The following is a 27,826-nucleotide window of genomic DNA, read 5'->3' as shown; positions in this document are numbered from 1 at the left end:
TATTTTTTTGCTGAGTTCGTGTCCACACTTGTGTGTGTCTCTCTTTGTCGATGTGCACCTATGGGTGTGTGTGTGCATGCAAACCTTTTTTCGTCACCATATGAATGCCCATGAAAAGTGTGTTCGTATGTCAGTGAATGTCTGTTTTGTCCTTGTGTGTGTCTGTCTTTGTCTACGTGCACCTACGAGTGTGTGTATTAGAGGTCGGCCGATTATGATTTTTCTACACCGATACCAATACCGATTATTGGATGACCAACAAAAAGCCGATACCGATTAATTGGCCAATTTTTATACATATATATTTGTAATAATGACAATTACAACAATACTGAATGAATAATGAACACTTTTATTTTAACTTAATCCATCAATAAAATCTATTTAGTCTCAAATAAATAGTGAAACAATGTTCAATTTGGTTTAAATAATGCAAAAACAAAGTGTTGGAGAAGAAAGTAAAAGTGCAATATGTGCCATGTAAAAAAGCTAACGTTTAAGTTCCTTGCTCAGAACATGAGAACATATGAAAGCTGGTGGTTCCTTTTATAACATGAGTCTTCAATATTCCCAGGTAAGAAGTTTTAGGTTGTAGTTATAATAGGACTATTTCTCTCTATACCATTTGTATTTCATATACCTTTGACTATTGGATGTTCTAATAGGTACTTTAGTATTGCCAGCCTAATCTCGGGAGTTGATAGGCTTGAAGTCATAAACAGCACAATGCTTGAAGCATTGCGAAGAGCTGATGGCAAACGCAGGAAAGTGCAGTTTGAATGAATGCTTATGAACCTGCTGCTGCCTACTCTGCATCGATTATATGCAACACAGTACAAGCTAGATAAACTAGTAATATCTTCAACCATGTGTAGTTAATTAGTGATTATGTTAAGATTGATTGTTGTTAATAATATATGTTTAATGCTAGCTGGCTCCTTGCTGCACTCGCATAGCAGGTCAGCCTGCCACGCAGTCTACTCGCGGAGTGCAATGTAATTGCCATGATTGGTGTCCAAAAATGCTGATTACCGATTGTTATGAAAACTTGAAATCGACCTCTAGTGTGTATGGGTGAAAATTTGTGTCAATGTGTTTTTTCCACCATACAAATTATAATGAAAAGTGTGTGTGTTCGTATGTGAGTGAGTGTTTGTTGTTCTAGCGTATGAGGTGACAGGCCTGTTACTTATGTGCTGTGTGTTTATGGTCTATGGTGTTTGTGGCTAGGAGTGTGTATTTCTCCTATGTGCAAATGGAGTGAGTGTCCATACGTAAGTGAGTATGCTGTGTTTGTGTGGGGGTATAACTTGTGTGCTGTCTGTACGGTCTACTTTGTGTGACTTTGGGTGTGTATTTCTCCAGGAGACTGAGACAGGTGAGAGAAAGGCAGAGGATGCATTTCTCTTGTCTGTGACAGATTTAGCCATAAATCTGCTAGATTAATCCACACTCTCCCAAGGACTATCATGGTGTGTGTTGTTGAAACACAGGAGTCAATTAGAGCTTGATGCACAGCGCTATCCGTCTTCGGCTCACTTACCAGCACTGTTATTAATGTCCTGTATACACATACGTGCAAGCACACACAGGATGTCACAGGAAGGCCAAAAAGATCATCAAGGACAACAACCACCCGAGCCTCTGCCTGTTCACCGCTAACATCAAAAAGGCGAGGTCAGTACAGGTGCATCAAAGCTGGGACCGAGAGAATGAAAAACAGCTTCTATTTCAAGGCCATCAGACTGTTAAATAGCCATCACTAGCACATAGAGGCTGCTGCATATATAAATAGACTTGAAATCACTGGCCACTTTAATAAATGGAACAGTAGTCACTTTAATAATGTCTACATATCTTGTATTACCTTATCCTATACTATTCTACTGTATCTTATTCTATGCCGCTCTGACATTGCTCGTCCACATATTTTTTGATTCTTAATTCCATTCCCTTATTAGATTTATGTGTATTGGGTCAGAGCTAGAAGCACAAGTATTTCGCTACACCAGCAATAACATCTGATAAACACGTGTATGTGACCAATACAGTTTGATTTGATTGATTTGATTTGAGGCTGACTGGTAGGTATAGACAGGCACACAATCAGATACTCGCATACATGCAGGCTGGCAGGCAGGCAGGCGCACACACACACACACACACACACACACACACACACACACACAGGAGGAGAGATGGGGGATGGAATGGAGAGAGGAGGAGAGGTGAGAAAAATACAAAGGGAAGAGGTAGGGAGAAGGTAGAGACTGTTTGATGAAAAAACAACAGGAGAGCATGGAGAAAGAAAGAAAGAAACTGAAATGGAGAGAAACTGAGAAAGAGGGGCATGCAAAATGTAAGAGAATTACCCACAGTGGTAACCCTATCACTTTGCAGGAAATAAATTGAGCAAACAAAGGGAAGTTACATTGATTTTGTTTGTGTTTGTGTGTGCGTGAGTGTGAGTGTAAGCTTGCTTGTGTGTGTATGTGTCCGTTTGTGTTTACAGTGTATACATAAATGGTACCCAACACAATAATTTGTGCCATAGGTCCTTTTGTAGAATGGCTGCTTTAACTCCCTCTCTTCTAATTGACCTCCCTGGGGACAGATTTTTCCTGTCTGTTTCAATGGGCCTTTAAACCTCCCACAGGAAATAAATATTCTGCTATCTCCATTGATGCCACACCATTAGAAATGCCTCCTGAACACACACAAACAAAAACAAGACACTCTTTGTATGTAAATTGACAACAAGGCGGCAGTATCCGCCCACCACAATTGATTGTTTGCCATTCCAGGTAATGATCTAGCCAGGTCCATTTCTGTCTGATTGGTTCACCTGAGGTGATGTGTGGTTGTAGGTAGGTATGGTATAAACATATACACAACCCCAGGGTGAAATAGTGATAGAGAATAACTATTTTCAACAAACTTTTATAGAATTTCTGAAGGAGGACAAACAGTGTTATTTATTGCACTGGGGATGAGGTTGGAGTTTGGAGGAGATAGCCAATGTTGAGTCCTCAGGGGTCCGTTAAAGACTAAACCTGAAAATGTTAATTCAGTCTCCCTCCTGAATCTTACTCATAAATTACTTTAAAAAGGCAATTCAGATGACTGGGTCCAAATGAATCAGCTGGGGCAGTGGGGCTGTATACTGCTATTAGGATTCAGGGATGACCCGAAATGAGTTTGACTGACCCATAGCCTTTGACCTATTGAATAAAGATGTAGTACCAAGTACTATGAAAAAACTATTGTTTCTTTTAAAATCATATTCACTCATAAAAATAAAAATACATGTATTTTAGTTCACGTTTCACATTGCCACGTAAATGAAATACTTCCAACAATATACAGTGAGGGAAAAAAGTATTTGATCCCCTGCTGATTTTGTACATTTTCCCACTTACAAAGAAATTATCAGTCTATAATTTTAATGGTAGGTTTATTTTAACAGTGAGAGACAGAATAACAACAACAAAATCCAGAAAAACGCACGTCAAAAAAGTTATAAATTGATTTGCATTTTAATGAGGGAAAAAAGTATTTGACCCCCTTTCAATCAGAAAGATTTCTGGCTCTCATGTGTCTTTTATACCGGTAACGAGCTGAGATTAGGAGCACACTCTTAAAGGGAGTGCTCCTAATCTTAGTTTGTTACCTATATAAAAGACACCTGTCCACAGAAGCAATCAATCAATCAGATTCCAAACTCTCCACCATGGCCAAGACCAAAGAGCTCTCCAAGGATGTCAGGGACAAGATTGTAGACCTACACAAGGCTGGAATGGGCTACAAGACCATCGCCAAGCAGCTTGGTGAGAAGGTGACAACAGTTGGTACGATTATTCGCAAATGGAAGAAACACAAAAGAACTGTCAATCTCCCTCGGCCTGGGGCTCCATGCAAGATCTCACCTCGTGGAGTTGCAATGATCATGAGAACGGTGAGGAATCAGCCCAGAACGACAGAGGAGGATCTTGTCAATGATCTCAAGGCAGCTGGGACAATAGTCACCAAGAAAACAATTTTGTAACACACTACGCCGTGAAGGAGTGAAATCCTGTGGCGCCCGCAAGGTCCCCCTGCTCAAGAAAGCACATATCCATGCCTGTCTGAAGTTTGCCAATGAACATCTGAATGATTCAGAGGACAACTCGGTGAAAGTGTTGTGGTCAAATGAGACCAAAATGGCATCAACTCAACATGCCGTGTTTGGAAGAGGAGGAATGCTGCCTATGACCCCAAGAACACCATCCACACCATCAAACATGTAGGTGGAAACATTATGCTTTGGGGTTGTTTTTCTGCTAAGGGGACAGAACAACATCACTGCGTCAAAGGGACGATGTATCGTCAAATCTTGGTTGAGAACCTCCTTCCCTCAGCCAGGGCATTGAAAATGGCTCGTGGTTGGGTATTCCAGCATGACACTGACCCAAAACACATGGCCGTGGCAACAAAGGAGTGGCTCAAGAAGAAGCACATTAAGGTCCTCGGGTGGCCTAGCCAGTCTCCAGACCTTAATCACATAGAAAATCTGTGGAGAGAGCTGAAGGTGCGAGTTGCCAACGTCAGCCTCAAAACCTTAATGACTTGGAGAAGATCTGCAAAGAGGAGTGGGACAAAATCCTTCCTGAGATGTGTGCAAAGCTGGTGGCCAACTACAAGAAACGTCTGACCTCTGTGATTGCCAACAAGGGTTTTGCCACCAAGTACTAAGTCATGTTTTGCAGAGGGGTCAAATACTTATTTCCCTCATTAAAATGCAAATCAATTTATAACATTTTTGACATGCGTTTTTCTGGATTTTTTTGTTGTAATTCTGTCTCCCACTGTTCAAATAAACCTACCATTAAAATGTATTTGTCAGTGGGCAAACGTACAAAATCAGCAGGGGATCAAATACTTTTTTCCCCTCACTGTAGATGCGACAATAGGTTTTGATTGGCCAATGCATGTTAAAGTGAATTTTTCCCCTCTTTTCTCTGTCAAGCCTGTATGACATTGGGACCTTAGCTGAGAGCTCCATTCCCTAAATGGTGACCAGATGGTGCCACGATCGATTCGCTAGTTTTTTTGCAAAACAGGGGGTTTCTTTAATAGCATTATCTAATAGGCACTTTTTGAAATGACCTCTAAGAAATTCCACAAAGTAGTCAACAGTGACACTCAAATCACAGAGAACAATTAATTATGACCACTTCCTTCCGTTTGAATATTAGAGAAGGTTGTTGTTGATTTTATTGAACACAATATTTTCTATATAGGACACTTTCTGCCCCACTCGAACTCTGGCAATCTCAACGTATCTCTCTCTCACAGGGCACTTCGGATCCCCAGGTGCATGGGCACCCCCACAGTTGACACACAGTGCTTTCTCTAGCCCAACTGTACACTCCCTCTGACTTTTCCCTCCTGCATTTTTCTCACATTGTGTGATCTCCCTTCTACACACTGATGCAACATGTCCGAATCCTTGGTACCTAGGTTGGTACCTTGGTACGTAGGTCCTCACAGAATAGCAAATATAACTTAACCTGACCTTATCACGAAGAAACTGGGTCAAAGCTCAACAAGACAGACAGGGTGTTCTCAGTCTTGCCATTGCCACCGTGTCTATGTCTCACCAAACGGAGGGTGTCACAAAGGAATATTCCTTTTCATATGATCTACCTCTACACTCAAGGCTACCCCACTGATCACCCCTTTTAGCGGCACTCTGCTATGGATAGCAAAGCACACAACAGGTTGAGCCCCGAGCCGCGTGACTTGAAGCGCCCACTTCTCGAAATGCCGCCATCTATTGTACTGGAGTGTGTATTCAAACAACATGGATAAAGAAACAAATGCTAAGAAGAAATAAATCCTCCTATCCAATTCTGTACTACTAAGAATATTAAAAAGAGCCCTACTAACTTCTAACAAACCATAAGCCGTCCCCCAAATATCTTCCAATCCCCCCATCCCCATCCAACCTAAATAACCTTACACATCAATCTTTCCCTCTTTTCCACATACCGGTACTGACAACAATACATCAACACATGCTTCATCAACCATACAAACCGTACACCAGGGCTACATCAACTATATTCTTACAGGGGCCAGATGTGAAAAAGGTTCATTGAAGGGGGACATTTTCCACATACAATCTTTCTGTAGAAACTGTATAAAAAAAGCTATGCACACCCATCTACAAAGCACTTTTCTTAAAATGAAATGTTGCTAAAAGTAATTAGGGAAGAAAGTGAAGGTCGCTAAACCAACATGAGTCGAGTGCAACCGAAAAATGTGATAATCATTGAAAACTCACAATTGTTTTTTTATTTTTATTTAATCAAATATTAAAAGCATCTTAAAAATAGTTCGATAATTTTTAAATCATCTGAAAACTAAGCATCTCAATAAATAATACAAAGATATGTCAAATCATTACCAGGTACATTCATGGGGTAATCCTACTCTAAGATCATGTATTAGGCCATCCTATGTTAGTATATCTGTTGTTGAAGTACAGTAGATCAATAAAGCTACAGAATTTTAGCAGTAGTAAAACTGCTTGTGCTTATGTTTATTTCTCTACCATAAGCCACCTCTGTTGTTTTAGAGAATTTGTCAGTACGTTCAACTGGCCTCACAACCGCAAACCACATGTAACCACGCCAGCCCAGGACCTCCACATCCGGCTGTTTCACCTGTGGGATCGTCTGAGGGACGGGAGTGTGGGTGTGCTGAGAAGTATTTCTGTCTGCAATAAAGCCCTTTCTGAAACTCATTCTGAATGGCTGGGCCTGGTTCCCCAGTGGGTGGGCCTATGCTCTCCCAGGCCTACCCATGGCTATGCCCCTACCTAGTCATGTGAAATCCATAGATTAGGGTGTAATGAATTTATATAAATTTACTGATTTCCTTATATGAACTGTAAATCAGTAAAATCGTTGAAATTGTTTTTTCATGTCAAATTGTAATTTTGCGTAAAATGTTCATCCATTTTGTTAATCATCCCGAAACTGTTTAAGAAAATGCAATAATAGTCAGACTAAAGCTTATTTCAAGGTACAAATCAATTATTTTGGTTCCATCCCATGCGTAACATTCAGACAGTGCAGTTAACCGAGGTAGTCACTTGGGATTCAATTGAAACAACTTCCAACACCAATTCTTTCAACTGCTCACTATCTCCACAATTCGTACCTCCTCCAAACAAGACAGATGCAGGAAATGGTTGACTTGGCTTGTCTTTTGGTACATTTTAATCTTCATGTTCATCTAAATTCAGAGAGCATATCAAGTAAAGCACAGAACAAACTTGAAGAATGCACTGTGCCAAGACAATAGTGTTCTGCAATTGTAAAACAAGAGTATCTAAATAGAATACCAACAATTGACTCTTCTGAAAAACACTGAGCGATGAACTTCATATAATCAAGGTGCATTTGAGGTCCTGAGGGTAGCTCAAGTTGAGTGCATAGACAGTCCAAACAACATGGCACATCCGAAGGCTTCACTTCCCAGGTCACTGAGAACCGAAACACGCTCGATCACAATTCCAACATCCCCTGGCTCCCTCCTCGGAATCCCTCTTTTCGGATGATGTAAATCTCCATGACAGTCTGTACGATCTCCTTCTCAACCTCATCAATGTCGCAGTTCAGAAGAACACACAACACAAACACAAATGAACACCAAGTTAAAGAACTGATCAGATAATAATCAAAAGCCATTAACTTTACTTCAATATTTTAACATGCATTTTTTTTGACAAAGGATTTTGTAAAAATATTACAAAAAAATATTACTTTCACCTCAGCGTTGTTATAAACTGGGTATATCAGACCGTACACCACTGGTATGACAAAACATATTTTACTGCTCTAATTAAGTTGGAAACCAGTTTATAATAGCAATAAGGCACCTCGGGGGTTTGTGATATATGACCAATATAGCACGGCTAAGGGCTGTGTCCAGGCACTCCACAATGCGTCGTGGCTAAGAACAGCCCTGAGCCGTGGTATATTGGCCATATACCACACCTCCTCTGGCCTTATTGCTTAATTATACTGCACAGAGAGTTTGTTGACATATATACTAACCAAGTACTCCTTGACAAGCTTCTCATCCTCATTGAGGTAGACAAACAGGCTTTTAAGAATCCAGTATCTCTTGATGTTAATGTCGTCACTCTACAATAAGCCTAAACATATCAAGATGGAACTGGGTATTTTTTCTGCGTCCTGCTTTGCCATGCTACAATAGCAAAGAGAAGTATGCATATCTAACACCTTAGCTGTGACTGCCATCATTTTGTAGACCTTCCTTCCTGCAACTCCTCCTTTGGTGCGGACGACCTTCCTCAGGTTATGCAAAAACTGGTCCAGTTGTGCCATGAACTTTGATTGTTATCCACATGCACACCATATGATTATGTTAGGTCAGAGCCTAGTCACAAAAAAACATACAGCCATTTTCCAGCCAAAGAGAGGAGTCACAAAAATCAGAAATAGAGATAAAATGAATCACTAACCTTCATCAGATGGCACTCATAGGTCTTCATGTTACACAATACATGTATGTGTTGTTCGATAAAGTTCATATTTATATCCAAAAATCTCAGTTAACATTGGAGTGTTATGTTCAGTAATCTTGTGCCTCGAAAACATCCGGCGAATTTGCAGAGAGCCACATCAATTTACAGAAATACTCATCATAAACTTTGATAAAAGATGCAAGTGAGGATGGAAACCCCCTCTAGGATCCTCGTCAGCAACTGCTGAATAGCATAGTGCCACAGTCAAATAATATTACTAAAAAATATTCATATTCATGAAATCACAAGTGCAATATTGCAAAACACAGCTTAGCCTTTTGATAATCCACCTGTCATCTCAGATTGTGAAATTATGCTTTACAGCGAAAGCAATCCAAGCGTTTGTGTAAGTTTATCGATAGCATAACCCATTATGTACACTAAGCATTAAGTAGCTAGGTCACAAAAATCAGAAAAGCAATCAAATTAATCGTTTACCTTTGATGATCTTTGGATGTTTTCACTCACGAGACTCCCAGTTACACAACAAATGTTCCTTTTGTTCCATAAAGATAATTTTTATACCCAAATAACTCAGTTTGTTTGTTGCGTTATGTTCAGGAATCCACAGACAAAATAATATCCATAATGTCCACAGAAACATGTCAAACGTTTTTATAATCAATCCTCAAGTTGTTTTTAAAATATATATTCGATAATATATCAACCTGGTGTGTAGGTTTTTCAGTAACACAGGGAGAAACAATGGCTGCTTTACTCTGTAGCGCAAAACTCACTCTGAGAGCCCCCACCTATCCACTTCCCTAATGTGATCTTTCACGCTCATTTTTCAAAGTAAAAGCCTGAAACTATGTCTAAAGACTGTTGACACGTTAGGGAAGCCATAGAAAAATGAATATGGTTGATACCCCTTTAAATGGAGGATGGGCATGCATAGGAACAGATAGGTTTCAAAATAAGAGGCACTTCCTGATTGGATTTTCCTCAGGTTTTCGCCTACAATATCAGTTCTGTTATTTTTACAGTTTTAGAAACTTTAGAGTGTTTTCTATCCTAATCTGACAATTATATGCATATTCTAGTTTCTGGGGCTGCGAAATAGGCAGTTCCAAAAATGAAAATACTGACCCCTACACACAAAAGGTTAACTAGCCTCTCAAAGCACTTTATGATGACAGAAGTGAGTGCTACAGGGCGATAGACTTTCTTGGGTACAGGAACAATGGTGGACATCTTGAAACATGTGGGGCCAGCAGACTGGGATAGGGAGAGATTGGATATGTCCGTAAACACTCCAGCCAGCTGGTCTGCAAATACTCTGATGATGCGGCTAGGGATGCCGTCTGGGCCGGCAGCCTTACGAGGGTTAACACAGTTAAATATCTTACTCAAGTTGGCCACTGAGCAGGAGAGCCCGCAGTCCTTGGTAGCGGGCTGCGTCGGTGAAATGATGTTATCCTCAAAGAGGGCAAAGATGGTATTTAGCTCGCCCGGAAGCAAGATGTCGGTGTCCGCGACCTGGCTGGTTTTCCCTTTGTAGTCCATGATTGTCTGTAGACCCTGCCACATTGTGTCTGAGCTGTTGAATTGCAACTCCACTTTGTCTCTATACTGACATGTTGCCTGTTTGATTTCCTTATGAAGGGAATAACTACACTGTTTGTATTCTGCCATATTCCCAGTCACTTTGTCATGGTTTAATGCCGTGGTTTTGCGCAAATGCTGCCATCTATCCACAGTTTCTGGTTAGGGTAGGTTTTAATTGTCACAGTGGGTACAACATCTCCGATACACTTCCTGATAAACTCGGTCAACGTATCCGTGTATTCGTCAATGTTATTCTCAGAGACTTCCCAGAACATATCCCAGTCTGCGTGATCAACATAATCTTGATGCGTGGATTCCGATTGGTCAGATCAGTATTGAATGGTCCTTAGCAGGAGTACTTCCTGTTTCAGTTTCTGCCTATAGGAAGGGAGGAGCCAAATGGAATCGTGATCAGATTTGCCGAAGGAAGGGCAGGGTAGGGCCTTGTAAGCATTTTGAAAAGCTGAGTATGTGTAGTCCAATGTTTTCTCAGAGCGAGTGATACAGTCAATGTGTTGGTAGAACTTCGGTAGTGTATTCCTCAAATTTCCTTTGTTAAAATCCCCATAACAAATGCAGCCTCAGGATATGTTGTTTCCAGTTTACATAAATTCCAGTGAAGTCCTTTGAGGGCCGTTATGGTATTGGCTTGATGGGGAATATACACAGCTTTAACTTTAACCGAAGATAATTATCGGTCAGCATTTGATTGTGAAGTATTCTAGGTCGGGTGAACAAAAGGACTTGACTTTCTGTATGTTATCACAATCACACCATGAGTGGTTAATCATGAAACATACACCCCCGCCTTTCTTCTTCACGGAGACTTATATATTCCTGTCTGCGTGATATCCTGAGAACCCAACTGGCTCTATGGACAAAGACAGTATATCCCGAGAGAGACATATTTTCGCGAAACAGAGTATGTTACAATCCCTGATGTCTCTCTGGAAGGAGATTCTTGCCCTAAACTCATGTACCTCATTTTCCAGAGACTGAACATTATCGAGTAATATGCTCGGAAGTGGTGGATGGTGTGTGCACAACCTAAGTCGGACTAGAAGTACACTCCGAATACCTATTCTCCGCTGGCGGTGTTTTGGATCAGCCTCCGGAATCAGTTAAATTAACCAGTGGGGTACGAATAAAGATTCAAATTCGGGAAAGGCGTATTCTCAGTTGTAATGCTGGTGAGTCACCTCCATTGTGACATCCAAAAGTTATTTCCAGCTGTATCTAATAACACAACAAATTTCCTGGGCTAATAATGTAAGAAATAACACACAAAAAAGCTAACTACTGCAAAGTTGCTTAGGAGCTAGAAGCAGAGCTGTCCTATTGGTCAGCGCCATCATAGTTATGTTTGAAATGGGTAGCCGACTGGTTAACTAGTTAGCTAGTGAGCTGTTGTCAGATATGATAGCCTATCATCATGCATCCAATAAAGAATTATGTCAGGTCAATATTAGGAGTAGGGACCTTAACTTTACTAACAACAGCTGTACAAACACATTTCAGGTGTTACCAAACTATTAGTTGATGGATGATAATAGATTATACATTTCTTACCCAAATGTGGCCTTCATGATGCATCTCCTGCTTCCAGAATCCAATGTTGACTTACTGTCTCTCGCACATATGCAGTTTGTGTTAAGCCAGACAGATTTCTGTTGATCTTATTAGACATACATATGTTCAGTTTCAAAACATGGCAATACAGACGAAAGAAGATATGCTAAGAGCGTGCAAAGCTGTCATCAAGACAAAGGGTGGCTACTTTGAAGAATCTAAAATCTAAAATACATTTTGGTTACATTTTGTGGTGACTACATGATTCCATATGTGTTATTTCATAGTTTTGATGTCTTCACTATTATTCTACAATGTAGAAAATAGTAGAAATAAAGAAAAATCCTTGAATGAATAGGTGTCCAAACTTTCGACTGGTACTTTACATAAAGTAAAGTAAAGTACAGACTTTTTTTGTGCAAATGTATAAATAAAAAAAACTGAAACACCTTATTTACATAATTATTCAGACCCTTTGCTATGAGACTCGAAATGGAGCTCAGGTGCATCCTGTTTCATTGATGCTCCTTGAGATGTTTTTACAACATGATTCGAGACCACCTGTGGTAAATTCATGATTTGGAAAGGCACACACTTGTCTATAAAAGGTCCCACAGTTGACAGTGCATGTCAGAGCAAAAACCAAGCCATGAGGTTGAAGGAATTGTCCGTGGAGCTACGAGACAGGATTGTGTCAAGGCACAGATCTGGGGAAGGTTATAAAAACATTTCTGCAGCATTGAAGGACCCCAAAAACATAGTGGCCTCCATCATTTTTAAATGAAATACGTTTTGAACCACCAAGACTCTTCCTAGAGCTGGCCGCCTGGCCAAGCTGAGCAATCGGGGGAGAAGGGCCTTGGTCAGGGAGAGTTCCTCTGTGGAGATAGAAGAACTTTCCAGAAGGACAACCATCTCTGCCGCACTCCACCAATTAGGCCTTCATGGAAGAGTGGCCAGACGGAAGCCACTCCTCAGTAAAAGGCACATGTACTTGGATTTTGCCAAAAGATTCTCAATTAAGATTCTCTGGTCTGATGAAACCAAGATTCAACTCTTTGGCCTGAATGCGAAGCATCACGTCTGGAGGAAACCTGGCACCATCGCTACGGTGAAGCATGGGGGTGGCAGCTGCATCATGCTGTGGGAATGTTTTTAGCGGCAGGGACTGGGAGACTAGTCAAGATCGAGTATAAGATGAACAGAGTATAGTACAGAGAGATCCTTGATGAAAACCTGCTCCAGAGTACTCAGGAACTCAGACTGGGGCCAAGCTTCTCCTTCCAACAGGACAACGACCCTAAGCACACAGCCATGACAACACAGGAGTGGCTTCGGGACAAGTCTCTGAAAGTCTTTGAGTGAAACAGCCAGAGCCCGGACTTAAACCCAGTCGAACATGTCTGGGGAGACCTGAAAATGGCTGTACAGTGATGCTCCCCATCCATCTTGACAGAGCTTGAGAGGATCTGCAGAGAAGAATGGGAGAAACTCCCCAAATACAGGTGTGCCAAGCTTGTAGTGTCATACCCAAGAAGACTCGAGGCTGTAATTACTGCAAAAAGTGCTTCAACAAAGTACTGAGTAAAGAGTCTGAATACTTATGTAAATGTACTATTTCAGTATTTATAATTTTTTTCGCTAAATATTACAAAAACCTGTTTTTGCTTTTTCATTATGAGGCATTGTGTGTAGATTGATGAGGGGAAAAAAGTGTTTTAATCAATTTTAGAATAAGGCTGTAACGTAACAAATTGTGAAAAAGTAATGTGGGTCTGAAAACTTTCCGAATGCACTTTCCGAATGCACAAATGTATGTGTACACCACTTCAAATGAATTGATTTCGCTATTTCAGCCACACCCGTTGCTTACAGGTCTATAAAACAGAGCACACAGCCATGCAATCTCCATAGACAAACATTGTCAGGAGAATGTGCTTACTGAAGAGCTCAGTGACTTTCAACATGGCAACATCATAGGATGCCAACAATAGAAATGTCTAGGAGCAACAACAGGTCAACCTTGAAGGGGTAGGCCACACAAGCTCATAGAACGGGAATGCAGGGTGCTGAAGCGCGTAGCACATAAAAATAGTCTGTCCTCGGGTGCAGCACTCATTACCAAGTTCCAAACTGACTCTGGAAGCAACGTCAGCACAATAACTGTTCATCGGAAAGGTTCATGAAGTGCATTTCAATTGCTGAGCAGCCGCACAAAAGCCTAAGATCACATGTGCAATGTCAAGCGTCGGCTGAAGAGGTGTAAAGTTCGCTGCCATTGGACTCTGGAGCAGTGGAAACGCGTTCTCTGTAGTGATGAATCACGCTTCACCATCTGGCAGTCCGACAGATGAATCTGGGTTTGGCGGATGCCAGGAGAACGCTACCTGCCCCAATGCAATGTGCCATCTGTAAAGTTTGGAGGAGGAATAATGGTCTGGGGCTGTTTTTCATGGTTAGGCCCTTTAGTTCCAGTGAAGGGATATATTTACACTACAGCTTATAATGACATTTTAGATGACTTTGTGCTTCCAACTTTGTGACAACACTTTTGGGGAAGGCCCTTTCCTGTTTCAGCATGACAATGCCCCCGTAGAAATGGTTTGTTGAGATCGATGTGGAAGAACTTGACTGGCCTGCACAGAGCCCTGACCTCAACCCCATCAAACACCTTTGGGATGAATTGGAATGCCGACTGCGAACCAGGCCTAATCGCCCAACATCAGTGCACGACCTCACTAATGCTCTGGTGGCTGAATGGAAGTAAGTCCCCTCAGCATTGTTCCAACCTCATTTTTTTGAGTGTGGTTGGTATACAGTATATTATATTACACTACACTACATTACTAAAGGACACGATATTATACTATACTATAGATACTACACATTAGGGTTGTGCCGAGTAGTCGGACATAACGAGTATCATCACGAGGATGGGCAATTTTCTAAATATGACTATGATGTGAGTATTTATCCGCAAAAAAAATACATATATATTTGGGTGCCAGCAAGCATCTTTCTCATGTCATTCAGTCATGTGAGAGGTTTTGCGTGGTCTAAATTACTCAATTGGTTAGTGGTGGGCTGTATGTTGATCCTGCTGCTCTGATTGGATAGAGTGAAGCTGGCTTCATAATTTCATCCGATCACTTTTTCTTGCATGTTTTCGGTCTGATCAGTTAGATTGCTGCTGCCTAATACTATGGTAAATCACGTTAAAAAAATGATTTTTTATTTCACCTTTATTTAACCAGGTAGGCTAGATGAGAACACGTTCTCATTTACAACGGCGACCTGGCCAAGATAAAGCATAGCAGTGTGAACAGACAGCAACACAGAGTTACACATGGAGTAAACAATAAACAAGTCAATAACACAGTATAATTTTTTTTTATTATTAAAAAAAAGAGTCTATATACATTGTGTGCAAAAGGCATGAGGAGGTAGGCGAATAATTAAAATTTAGCAGATTAACAATGGAGTGATACATGATCAGATGTTCATGTGCAGGTAGAGATACTGATGTGCAAAAGAGCAGAAACGTAAATAAATAAAAACAGTATGGGGATGAGGTAGGTAAATTGGGTGGGCTATTTACCGATGGACTATGTACAGCTGCAGCGATCGGTTAGCTGCTCAGATAGCAGATGTTTAAAGTTGGTGAGGGAGATAGAAGTCTCCAACTTCAACGATTTTTGCAATTCATTCCAGTCACAGGCAGCAGAGAACTGGAAGGAAAGGTCTAAATGAGGTGTTGGCTTTAGGGATGATCAGTGAGATACACCTGCTGGAGCGCGTGCTATGGTTGGGTGTTGCCATCGTGACCAGTGAACTGAGATAAGGCGGATCTTTACTTAGCATGGACTTGTAGATGACCTGGAGCCAGTGGGTCTGGCGACGAATATGTTGCGAGGGCCAGCCGACTAGAGCATACAGGTCGCAGTGGTGGGTGGTATAAGGTGCTTTAGTAACAAAGCGGATGGCACTGTGATAAACTGCATCCAGTTTGCTGAGTAGAGTATTGGAAGCCATGTTGTAGATGACATCGCCGAAGTCGAGGACCGGTAGGATAGTCAGTTTTACTAGGGTAAGTTTGGCGGCGTGAGTGAAGGAGGCTTTGTTGCGAAATAGAAAGCCGATTCTAGATTTGATTTTGGATTGAAGATGTTTGATATGAGTCTGGAAGGAGAGTTTACAGTCTAGCCAGACACCTAGGTACTTATAGATGTCCACATATTCTAGGTCGGAACCATCCAGGGTGGTGATGCTAGTCGGGCGTGCGTGTGCAGGCAGCAAACGTTTGAAAAGCATGCATTTGGTTTTACTAGAGTTTAAGAGCAGTTGGAGGCCACAGAAGGAGTGTTGTATGGCATTGAAGCTCGTTTGGAGGTTAGATAGCACAGTGTCCAAGGAAGGGCCAGAAGTATACAGAATGGTGTCGTCTTCATAGAGATGGATCAGGGAATCGCCCGCAGCAAGAGCAACATCATTGATATATATACTGTATACAGAGAAAAGAGTCGGCCTGAGAATTGAACCCTGTGGTACCCTCATAGAGACTGCCAGAGGACCGGACAACATGCCCTCCGATTTCACACACTGAACTCTGTCTGCAAAGTAGTTGGAGAACCAGGCAAGGAAGTCATTAGAAAAACCGAGGCTACTGAGTCTGTCGATAAGAATGTGGTGATTGACAGAGTCGAAAGCCTTGGCCAGGTCGATGAAGACGGCTGCACAGTACTGTCTTTTATCGATGGCGGTTATGATATCGTTTAGTGCCTTTAGCGTGGCTGAGGTGCACCCGTGACCGGCTCGGAAACCAGATTGCACAGCGGTGGGATTCGAGATGGTCAGTGATCTGTTTGTTGAATTGGCTCTCGAAGACCTTAGATGGATGGCAGGATGGATATAGGTCTGTAACAATTTGGGTCCAGGGTGTCTCCCCCTTTGAAGAGGGGGATGACTGCGGCAGCTTTCCAGTCCTTGGGGATCTCAGACGATATGAAAGAGAGTTTGAACAGGCTGGTAATAGGGGTTGCAACAATGGCTGTGGATAGTTTCAGAAATAGAGGGTCCAGATTGTCAAGCCCAGCTGATTTGTACGGGTCCAGGTTTTGCAGCTCTTTCAGAACATCTGCTATCTGAATTTGGGTAAAGGAGAAGCTGGGGAGGCTTGGGCGAGTAGCTGCGGGGGGGTGGAGCTGTTGGCCGAGGTTGGAGTAGCCAGGAGGAAGGCATGGAAGGCCGTTGAGAAATGCTTGTTGAAGTTTTCAATTATCATGGATTTATCGGTGGTGACCATGTTACCTAGCTTCAGTGCAGTGGGCAGCTGGGAGGAGGTGCTCTTGTTCTCCATGGACTTTTCAGTGTCCCAGAACCTTTTGGAGTTAGAGCTACAGGATGCAAATTTCGGCTTGAAAAAGCTGGCCTGACTGTGTGTATTGGTTCTTGACTTCCCTGAACAGTTGTATATCGCGGGGACTATTCAATGCTATTCCAGTCCGCCACAGAATGTTTTTGTGCTGGTCGAGGGCAGTCAGGTCTGGAGTGAACCAGGGGCTGTATCTGTTCTTAGTTCTCCATTTTTTAAATGTGACATGCTTATTTAAGATGGTGGGGAAAGCACTTTTAAAGAATAACCAGGCATCCTCTACTGACAGAATGAGGTCAATATCCTTCCAGGATACCCGTGTTTTAGGGAGCGTTTGACAGTGATGAGGGGTGAGACGCAGACGCAGGCCATGAGACGCAGGCCATGAGGCAGTGATTGCTGAAATCCTGGTTGAATACAGAAGAGGTGTATTTAGAGGGCAAGATGGTCAAGATCACATCTATGAGGGTGCCCATTGTTACGGATTTAGGGTTGTGCCTGATAGGTTCCTTGATAATTTGTGTGAGATTGAGGGCATCTAATTTAGATTGTAGGACAGCCGGGGTGTTATTCATATCCCAATTCAGGGCGCCTGACAGAACAAACTGAAGATAAATGGAGAGCAATTAATTCACATATGGTGTCCAGGGCACAGCTGGGTGCTGAGGGGGGTCTATAACAAGCGGCAACAGTGAGAAACTTATTTCTGGAAAGGTGTATTTTTAAAAACAGAAGCTCAAACTGTTTTGGCACAGACCTGGATAGTATGACAGAACTCTGCAGGCTATTTCTGCAGTAGATTGCAACTCCACCCCCTTTGGCAGTTCTATCTTGGCGGAAAATGTTGTAGTTGGGATGGAAATGTCAGAATTTCCGGGTGCCCTTCCTAAACCTGGATTCAGACACAGCTAGGACATCAGGGTTGGCGGAGTATGCTAAAGCAGTGAATAAAACACACTTAAGGAGGAGACTTCTGATTTTAACATGCATGAAACCAAGGCTTTTACAGTTACAGAACTCAAATGATAGCGCCTGGGGAATAGGAGTGGAACTGGGGGCTACAGGGCCTGAGTTAACCTCTACATCACCAGAGGATCAGAGGAGGTGTAGGATAAGGGTACGGCTAAAGGCTATAAGAACTGGTCGTCTAGTGCGTTGGGGACAGAGAATTAAAGGAGCAGATTTCTGGACGTGGTAGAATAGATTTAGGGCCTAATATACAGACAATGGTATGCTAGGATGTGAGTACAGTGGAGGGAAACATACGGCCAGGGTGTTGAGTGACGATGAGAGAGGTTTCGTCTCTGGAGACACCAGTTAAGCCAGGTGAGGTCTCCGCATGAGTGTGGGGTGGGACAAAAAAAGCTATCTAAGTGTGGGGTGGGACAAAAAAGCTATCTAAGGCATGTTGAGTGGGACTGAGGGATCTACAGTGAAATAAAACAATAAGAACTAGCCAAGAAGGCATATTGACATTAGAGAGAGGCATAAAGCAATCACAGGTGTTGATCAGGAGAGCTAAGACAACAACAGGTAAATGGCGATGAATGGGCAGAGCGGGTCAGTTAGGTACATACAGGACCTGAGTTCGAGGCTGGGGCCAACAGGTAAACAAAATTAAGTTCTGTGTTATTGAAACAGTCCAGGGGGCATCAGCTGTTTAGCCAAGTGATCATAGGGTAAAAAGAGCAGAATAGGTGAGTCAGGGTGCCGTTCGGTAGTCACTACTACGCTAGGCGAGCAGGGGACACAGCGTTCAGAAAAGCTAGCGGGCTGTGGCTAGTAGATGGTTCTTCGGCGACATCGTAACAGAATAGCCTGTTGAGACCACATCAGGCAATCACGTCGACAGTCCAGTCTTAATGGATCGACAATAAAGGGTCCAGGAGGACAAAATAGGTATTGTAGCCCTAGAATTAGCTGGTATTTGGGCCTAGCTCGAGGCTAGCTCAAAGCTTGTGTCAGGACAGATTTGTTAGCTAACAGTAGCCACTCGTTTGCGATGATCCGGAGTAATCATCCAGAGCGGCAGGAATCCGGTGATGTGTAGAGAGAAGCAGTCCGATATGCTCTGGGTTGATATAGCGCTGTGAAGACTGCCAGATATTGTCCGAGCTAAGGCTGGCTGGTGAACAAGAAAAAGGTGAGGACCGCTAGCCGTGGCTAACAAAGACTAGTATTCTAGTTAGCTAGCTCCTGATGGAAGTTCCAGTTATAAGGAATAAAAATAGCAGATCAGTACCACATTGGGTGAGGCGGGTTGCAGGAAAGTATATTTAGTTTGTATATAGAAAGTGAGATGAAGATATATACGAAAAGACCGGCTATTTGCGCGGGATAAGACACGGGATAAGACAATAACAAAGACACACATCCTGCTGCTATGCCATCTTGGAGTGATAGAAGGACATTTGGCGAGGACGTTTGCTATCAATCTACCAATGTGCATAATATATCTATAAAGTGGAGCAAGGTAAAAAAAAATGTAAAAGATTAAAGGCTGATGCACAATCTGACTGAGGGAAAGCAAATTTGGCTGCCCGCTGCAAATTGAGGACACACAGACGCACATATACCCCTCTGCACATCGCTCTTAATCTGCAGTTGTTTTGCAGTGAGAACGTGCAGGAGGTATTTTGCCAACATCTATTTAGCCATATTTAAACACGATTTTGAGTATCAGCCTATCCGACTATCAAGTGTCAATTTACGGATACATTTACGAGTACAAATATTCTTTTTGACATTGTTTTAGTACAATATGTATAGTTGTATTGAATGAATGAAAAGGCATTAGTAGCAGAGTTAGAGGTGCATGCGTTAACACAGAGAGGAAACACACACATTATGGCCTTTTGTTGAGTAACAGCCCTGTCCTCCGATTATGACACATAGCCAATTATAAACACATGTGATTTACTGTGAAGTGCATCCGCTTTAAAGGCACACACAAACACACACACATTTTGCACGCACGTCCAATACAAGTACGCATGCATGTGCATAAGTATGTCTGAATGCATGCACACTAGCATGCATGCAAACACACTCGCGCACACACATACTGTCAATTATAACAAGCTCTTACAGTCGCACTGCCGAATTAGACGTTTTCCACATTTCTCCAATGTCAAATTTCAAAGTTTCTCCAAACCTAGCATTTTAAAAGTTGCAAAAACAAGTGCCTATCACTGGGATTGAACCCATGACCCTCAGAGCTGGAGCTCATGAATGAAGCCTATTCACCACCCCTGTTCACAATGCCCAAGTTTACTTGATGTTACTAGTGTTCACCGTTGCCCCTAGAGGCGACATCCTGTATTTAGGCACACAGCTCCCTCATGGCCTCTCCCCCTTCCAAATTGCTCAAGATTGAATTTGAAATTGGACGTCTGTCTATGTCCTAAGGACGTCCAGTTTTGGTGGTTTTAACCCTATCCCTATCCCAAACCTTAACCCTGAACTTAACCATTCGGAATAATGTCTAAACATAATGTTTTAACCCTATTTAAAAGCTTAACCCTTAATTTAAAATTCGGCGTTTGGAACTGCTTCAAAATTTTACGTTTGGAGAAACAGAACGATGCGGAGCAGGAGGACCAATCCAGGGTGTATAAAACACTTAAAAATGTGACGTTTGGCACAACCTCGAAATTAAATGTTTGGAGAAATGTATATAAACGTCAGAATTTGAAGTAAAATTGGTAATCATTGTTATTGGTGCCTTCTCACTTATACCATTTTTGCACTACTAAGCCAAACTTAGCCAAAGCAAGCTGTACTAGCCTGGTTACCGTAGTTGCCTGAATTGTGCTGAAAAGGACAATGAGAAAATACATTCTCAGAGCCAGCTCAGTTTGGTTCGGGTCAGGCATTTGAAAATGAGGATGCTCTCTCTATGGCCCAATCATGTCTTCTTTAACCCTGTCCGTTTCTACCCTGGTTGGCCTTGTATGATCTCACTCTGCTCACCTCAGTTTGGCCTGGTTTGGTCTCTCCATAGACAGTTGTTGCAGAGGGCAGGGAGATAGACGAGAGAGCGAGAGAGAGAAAGAGAGAGATGATTCCCGAGCCCATTGCTCTTGTCCGAGTAGCAGGACTCGAGAGATGGAGGAGGGGAACTGTTAATGTGCACTGCATCATTCATAACAGTAATACTGGCATCACTTGCTGCTAAATAGCATAATTTGTCAGGGAAAGGGCTGGGTGCCTCACTGTTACAGATAAGCACCAACAGGTTGCCCTCACTGCACCACACACTTGCGAACACATACACACAGGCACACAAACGTGCACAAGTTGACACAAGAATGCACATACACATAGACATGCAAAAATAGCGCACACACACACACAGCACTCAAGAGTGCATGTCAACACACATGTACACCCCTGCATGTGCAGTAATACATTCTTAAAACAATGCATACATAGTTTAGCCTAAACAAGCACACGAGGCCTCCTACTCATGCACACTCTCACTTATACTCACAGCAAAGAACCCTTTACACTTAATGTTCTACACTCAATCACACGCTCTTTCCCTTGGTAGGAGTTAATCTTCCACATTACCGTGGCTAGTAGAGACAGGGTCCTGGTATGAAGGCACCATTTGTTACTCTTCACTCATATGCTGGGACATAACCATGTCTTCCCACATGCAGTGGACATTTATTTTTCAATGGAAGAGAGAGAGAGAGCGGGATAGGGTGAGTTAGGTCGTTATTATTGATGAATGTGCAGTAAAATGCTTAATTTCAACCCTCTTCGACCAAATTATAAATCATATTGAAAGCAGAGGAATTTGCATAAATCTCATTAGACACAATGAGAGGGGTTCATAAATCGTTATATTAATTAGTAATTTTTGCCTCCCTTTCATGAGGAAAATGGGGTGTATTAATAAAAAGAGAGGGGTGTGTGATTGTGGGGCCTAATTGGTCTTTGTGTTAAGCAGTCAGGTCCTGGAAGTGGCTTGATTTAGTTTTATCTCTAAAGTACTATCTGTAATGGACTACTTGCAGTGGTGGAGAGAGAGGAAGAGAGGTAGGAAGGTATGGAGATAATACTGCATATTAGTGTGTGGGGGGTCATGTGTATGTGTGCCTGTGTGTGTGCATGTGCCTGCCTGTGTGTGCATGTGTGTGAGTGTGTGTGCAATGCTGGTTAATACACTACACAGCACCACGTTAATAAATCCTCTTAATGGCCCTTCATGTTCTCCGTGTGGGTAACTCTACCAGACCCTATCTCTCCCTCAGTGGCTCCCTATCTCCACTTCAGTTTAACTGTACCATAATGAGCCCCTATCCCCCCACCCCGTTCCTCACCCTGATTAGATACCCCCCACATCCACACTCTCTCACACTCATGCATGCACGCACACACACATCCCGAGGCCCATGCCCTGGACTCTGCCTACCCTGGATCCACCCTGACACATGTCCAGCATGTTGGATTAGCCAACCTGTCACTGCTCCACCCCTGGGTTTGATTAGCCATCCTGTCTGGTCCTTGGGATGCGTGAGAGAGAGAGAGAGAGAGAGAGAGAGAGAGAGAGAGAGAGAGAGAGAGAGAGAGAGAGAGAGAGAGAGAGAGAGAGAGAGAGAGAGAGAGAGAGAGAGAGAGAGAGAGAGAGAGAGAGAGAGAGAGAGAGAGAGAGAGAGAGAGAGAGAGAGAGAGAGAGAGAGAGAGAGAGAGAGAGAGAGAGAGAGAGAGAGAGAGAGAGAGAGAGAGAGAGAGAGAGAGAGAGAGAGAGAGAGAGAGAGAGAGAGAGAGAGAGAGAGAGAGAGAGAGAGAGAGAGAGAGAGAGAGAGAGAGAGAGACTTGTGTGTGTGTTGCTCTGGTCTGTGATGAATGAAGCCTCTGAACCGCTGCAGCTCTCCAATTAAAATCACTCTACCCTCCTAACCTCACTGTGTGTGTGTGTAAGTAAGTGCGTTTGTTTTATTTGTGTATGTGTTCTCTCTATGCGGTTATGTGGGCATGCTGTCTGTGTGCTGTGTGTAAATATTTACATCTTTCCTCCCTATGCCAGTGTTTGAAAGTCCAGGACTTGGAAAAGTTGTCTAATGTGTGTGTGTATGTGTGTGTGTGTGTGTGTGTTTGCTTTAATAAAGCCTTTTTCAAACCTCTCCCTCATAATTGAACACAAGTTTGGAGATGTGTATTGATTGTTTTTGATTTGTTATATTAGAGAAATCAGTGTACAGTAGGAAGAGCCAATAAGTGTCTCTCCTTTCTGGGGATGTTCCCATTGCTTGGAAAGGCAGCCACAGTTCGTATTTTATTTAAAAGGGGGGGAATCAAGCTGATCCTAACTGTTATAGGCATATTTCTATTTTGCCTTTATCAAAAGTGTTGGAAAAACCTGTCAATAATCAACTGACTGGCTTACTTTATGTCTATAGTATTATTTTGGGTATGCAATCTGGTTTCCGCTCAGGTTATGGATGTGTCACTGCAATCTTAAAGGTTAAAGGTGATTCTAAGCAATATTGTGCTGCTATTTTTATTGAATTGGCCAAAGCTTTTGATACGGTAGACCATTCCAGGAGCATTGGTGTCTCTGAGGGGTCTTTGGCCTGGTTTGCTAACTACCTCTCTCAAAGAGTGCAGTGTATAAAGTCAGAAAATCTGCTGTCTCAGCCACTGCCTGTCACCAAGGGAGTACCCCAAGGCTCAATCCTAGGTCTCTCGCTCTTCTCAATTTACATCAACAACATAGCTCAGGCAGTAGGAAGCTCTCTTATCCATGTATATGCAGATGATACAGTCTTATACTCAGCTGGCCCCTCCCTGGATGTTGTGCTAAGTGCTCTACAATAAAGCTTTCTTTGTGTCCAAGAAGCTTTCTCTACCCGTAACCTTTTTCTGAACACCTCCAAAACGAAGCTAGATGTTCTTTACCATCCGGCCATCAGATTTGCCACCAATGCTTCTCATAGGACACATCACTGCACTCTATATACTCCTCTGTAAACTGGTCATCTCTGTATACCCGTCGCAAGACTCATTGTTTGATGCTTCTGTATAAAACCCTCTTAGGCCTCGCTCCCCCCATCTGAGATATCTACTCCAGCCCTCATCCTCCACATACAACACCCATTCTGCCAGTCACATTCTGTTAAAGGTCCCCAAAGCACACACATCCCTGGGTCGCTCCTCGATCAGTTTGCTGCAGCTAGCGACTGGAACGAGCTGCAACAAACACTCAAACTGGACATTTTTATCTCAATCTCTTCATTCAAAGATTCAATCATGGACATTCTTACTGACAGTTGTGGCTGCTTTGTATGATGTATTGTTGTCTCTACCATCTTGATCTTTGTGCTGTTGACTTTGCCCAATAATGTTTGTACCATGTTTTTGTGCTGCTACCATGTTGTGTTGCTACCATGTTGCTGTCATGTTGTTGTCATGTTGTGTTGCTACCTTGTTATGTTGTTGTCTTAGGTCTCTCTTTATGTAGTGTTGTGTCTCTCTTGTTGTGATGTGTGTTTTGTCCTATAGTTATATTGTATTTATTAGTTTAATCCCAGGCCCCTGTCCCCGCAGGAGGCCTTTTGATAGGCCATCTTTGTAAATGAGAATTTGTTCATAAATGACTTGCCTAGTTAAATAAAGGTTAAATAAAATAAAATTAAAACAGTATTTTCATGAACGTTATTGTACTGGTATAGAAAAAGTAATACAGCTTTACTGCCTTTTGTTTCTTGATATGATAACATTGCGTACAAAATTCAGCGGTGTAAAGTACTTAAGTAAAAATACTTTAAAGTACTACTTAAGTAGTTTTTCATGTGTAGTTTGCTTTACTATTTATACTTTTTATACTATACTTTTTTTTACAACTTTTACTTCACTACATTCCAAAATAAAATGATGTACTTTTTACTCCATACATTTTCTCTGACACCCAACAGTACTCGTTACATTTTGAATGCTTAGTAGGACAGAAAAATGGTCCAATTCACACACTTATCAAGAGAACATCCCTGGTCATCCTACTGCATCTGATCTGGCGGACTCACTAAACACACATGTTTCATTTGTAAATTATATCTGAGTTTTGGTGTGTGCCACTGGCTATCCATACATTAAAATAACATGAAAACTTTTCCGCCTGGTTTGCTTAATATAAGGAATTTTAAATAATTTATACTTCTACTTTTACTTTCAATACTTAAGTAAGCCACATTTAAGTATATTTTAGCAATTACATTAACTTTTGACACTTAAGTATATTTATAACCACATTCCTTTAGACTTTTTGTCACTCCTGCTCCCGCTCTCCCACTCTGGCACTCGAGGACGCCATGCACCCTTCATTACGCAAACTTGTCAAAATCATTACACACAGCAGCGCTAATTGGACTCACCTGGACTCCTTCCCTTTTTTGATTGCCCCGTCTATAACTATCGACTCCCCCGTTTGTTCCCTGTGTCAGCATTAATGCCATTATGTGTTCGTTGATAATTACATTTTCACTCCCTGTACCTGCTTCTTGTCTACCAGCATCGTTCCGTACAGAATGCTGACACCTCTATACTAAGCATCAAGAAGGGTTTTGATTTTTGGTTGGTGACATCGGGTCGGGGTGCCGTCGCCAATGGAACCAGGGGTGCCTCAGCTAGCTCGTCGTGCTTCCACGCCTTAGCTGTCTCAAGAGGTCTTCTTGCCTCGGTGGGCTTGGTGGCGGGGTACTGTCATACTTTTTCCCACTCCCCCTCTCTGGCGCTCGAGGGCGCCAGGCTGCCCTTCATTACACACACCTGTCACCATCACTACGCGCAGTAGCGCTCATTGGACACACCTGGACTCCTTCCCTTTTGTTGATTGCCTCGTCTACAGTGGCTTGCGAAAGTATTCACCCCACTTGGCATTTTTCCTATTTTGTTGCCTTACCTGGAATTAAAATAGATTTTGGGGGGTTTGTATCACCACTCGTTAAGAGAAGACATTTCATAGCAGAGATACTTTTAAACGTTTATCCTTAAAGTTACTGTACATTGTATTCCACTTTTTAATTATATAAATTAATTATATAAATTATTAGAGATACTCGTTAAGAGACATCCCCAAAGACATTTCATAGCAGAGATACCTTTAAACGTTTATCCTTAAAGTTACTGTACATTGTATTCCACTTTTTAATTATATAAATTAATTAATCATATAAATTAGCAGAGATACTCGTTAAGAGAAATCCCCTAAGACATTTCATAGCAGAGATACTTTTAAAATTAAAATTAAATATCCTACCTCTTTGAAGATGCAAAATATTTTTTATTGTGAAACAAACAAGAAATAAGACAAAAAACTTGAGCGTGCATAACTATTCTCTGTCCTAGTCTCAAATCTCTGGAAGACTGAAACCGTTTTCCCTCAAGAATTTCCCTGTATTTAGCTCCATCCATCATTCCTTCAATTCTGACCAGTTTCTCAGTCCCTGCCGATGAAAATCATCCTCACAGCATGATGCTGCCACCACCATGCTTCACTGGGGGATGGTGTTCTCGGGGCGATGAGAGGTGCTGGGTTTTTGCCAGACATAACGTTTTCCTTTATGGCCAAAAAGCTACATTTTAGTCTCATTTAACCAGAATAGCTTCTTCCATATGTTTGGGGAGTCTCCCACTTGCCTTTTGGCAAACACCAAATGTGTTTGCTTTTTTTTTTTTATTAATCATGGCTTTTTCTGGCCACTCTTCCGTAAAGGCCAGCTCTGTGGAGTGTACGGCTTAAAGTGGCCCTATGGACAGATACTCCAATCTTCACTATGGAGCTTTGCAGCTCCTTCAGGTTTATCTTTAGACTCTTTGTTGCGTCTCTGATTAATGCCCTCCTTTCCTGGTCCATGAGCTTTGGTGGGCGGCCCTCTCTTGGCAGGTTTGTTGTGGTGCCATATTCTTAAAATGTTTTAATAATGGATTTGATGTTGCTCCGTATGATGTTCAACGTTTCTGATATTTTTTTATAACTCAACCCTGATCTGTACTTCTCCACAACTTTGTTCCTGGCCTGATTGGAGAGCTCCTTTGTCTTCGTGGTGCCGCTTGCTTGGTGGTGCACCTTGCATAGTGGTGTTGCAGAATCTGGGGCCTTTCAGAACAGGTGTATATATACTGGGATCATGTGACACTTAATAAAGTCCACCTGTGTGCATAATTATGTGACTAATTAAGTGAATTGGTTACACCAGATATTTTTTAGGGGCTTCATAGCAAAGGGGGTGAATACATATGCATGCACTACTGTTCCGTTTTATTTATTTATTTAAAATTTTGATAAAAGTTATTTTTTTACTTTCACTTCACCAATTTGGACTATTTTATGTATGTTCATTACATGAAATCCAAATGAAATAAATTTAACTTACAGGTTGTAATGCAACAAAATAGGAAAAACACCAAGGGGGATGAATACTTTTGCAAGGCACTGTATAACTGTCTGCTCCCTCATTTGTTCCCTGTGTCAGCATTCATGTCGTTATGTGTCCGTTGATAATTAGATGTTCACTTCCTGTACCTGATTCTCGTCTACCATCGTCGATCCTTACACTTTTACTCAAGTAGTATTTTACTGGGTTGCTTTCACTTTTACTTGAGTCATTCTCTATTAAGGTATCTTTCCTTTTACTCAAGTATAACAATTAGTTACTTTTTCCACCACTGGCCGAAATGGCAACCTATTCACTATTTAGTGGGGAATAGGGTGCCAAATTGGGAATATGGTG

The 27,826-nt window shown here is 42.0% G+C and overlaps 1 protein-coding gene across 1 annotated transcript in view; it reads left to right on the top strand.

The window, feature by feature from the left end:
- The window catches only part of LOC112253505 (cadherin-23), a 331,981-nt gene that overhangs the window by 143,299 nt on the left and 160,856 nt on the right, over positions 1-27,826 (top strand). The window lies entirely within an intron of this gene.

This window comes from Oncorhynchus tshawytscha, linkage group LG06 (genome assembly GCF_018296145.1).
Source record: "Oncorhynchus tshawytscha isolate Ot180627B linkage group LG06, Otsh_v2.0, whole genome shotgun sequence".
NCBI classification, from domain to species: Eukaryota; Metazoa; Chordata; class Actinopteri; order Salmoniformes; family Salmonidae; genus Oncorhynchus; species Oncorhynchus tshawytscha.
Note: the sequence above shows the minus strand (reverse complement) of the source record. Positions and strands in the feature narration are given on the sequence as shown.